This window comes from Phaseolus vulgaris, chromosome 8 (genome assembly GCF_000499845.2).
Source record: "Phaseolus vulgaris cultivar G19833 chromosome 8, P. vulgaris v2.0, whole genome shotgun sequence".
NCBI lineage: Eukaryota > Viridiplantae > Streptophyta > Magnoliopsida > Fabales > Fabaceae > Phaseolus > Phaseolus vulgaris.
In genome coordinates, this window is record NC_023752.2 from 9,569,913 (window position 1) to 9,571,505 (window position 1,593).

Consider the following 1,593-nt stretch of genomic DNA (forward strand, 5'->3'; position numbering starts at 1 on the left):
AAACCATGATCCTTCAAGATAAGACTAGAGAAGAAGGCTCAAAAGCTCTCCAATGCTCACTCCAATTTTGAGTATAGTTTCTTTAGATAGATTCAAATCTGCATTTTACAAAGAGAGCACCTCTATTTATAGCCTAAGGTGCTGAAAAACAAAGCTAAGAGAATTCAAAATTCCCTCCTAAACCTATTTAGAACCGGCGCCTAAAACCTATACATGAGGAAGGTGTGACCTCTTCCTTCACTTTGGCACCTCCTTTTCTACTTCTACACCTATCTACTAACACACCCCCCCTCCTAAAGCTCCTAACTAAATCCTAAAAGATGCTATAACAAAAGAGGTTTCTAATGTTTCCCTCTAAGCACCTTCAACTAAAGAAATTACAAAAAGAGAAAATAAATGTCCCCTAGCTCCTAAAGCTTTGAACATGCTTCTTGTAAGCCTTTGAGGTGGGCTTTGACCTCCATGGGCGTCCTCCAATTGTGCCTCAACCTCTTCTTGATCTTGTTGATTGGCCTCCATGTCCTCTTGAGCTTGATCTCCATCAGAATGGACCCTAGTTCTATTGCAAGACAGCCATGCATAGTTGTGTGAACTCCACGCCTAGCATTGTTATGTGTGATAATAGAATCATCCCTTCCTCTAGTCCTAGGCATTTTTCCTGGAAAAAAATGGCATCGTAAAAGGGTATGAATGAGAATAATAAGAATGAGATTTTTCATGAATCCATATTCATCTAATCCATATTCACCACAAAAAAGAGAGAAGAAGAAGAAGAAAAGAAAAGTAACCTGAAATTCAAATGATCGGCTGACAAGGTTCAGACCAAAGCTGACCAATTGTTGAAGTGGGATTACAGTATGCTGCAAATAAATCCAGGTCAAAGTATGTTAAGTGCTTTGTAAATAAAATCTTTCATGAAGCTATAGAAAGAATAATGGCATGAAGGCTCGAACTTAGGACTTCTGCAAACTACCTAAACAACACCCCCGGTGGCTTCAAACACTAGTGTTTTAAAGCTACCCAATGGTTGTAATGTAAAGAATTCAAACAGGTTACGAGCCTCTTATTTTTTACCAGTAGAAGAGGATGACTGAGAAGGTAAGCTAAATGAGTTAGAAAGTTAGTAAGTAAACATGGTTCCCAAAGCACAATCTTAGATGCCTCCCATGCTAGCATAACCATTGGCTATGTAGATCTGTATCATACAACAGATTATGCTCCTTATATGGACATTTTGAGATGATTGAATGACCAAATCAATGATAAAAAAAGCTCTGAATTAAAACAATTTAACATTCAATACAACCACCACATTGTAGATTGAATTCGTAATTGCTATAAAAGGATGGCTAACGAACAAAAGGCATCATCTCAAATACATATTCTATTTAGCATTAACTATTTTGAATGTTTAAGAATTTAGTATATCATGTTAATTGAATATGTGCCACACAAATTGTCTTAAAAGAAACAAATATTATCCAATCATTGGCACAAAAAATTGATTGTATGTATGTTGTAGAAAGATGTACATCCAATCAAAATCAAGCAAACAATATTTTAGGTGATAAGACAATAATTTTGAAATGTACC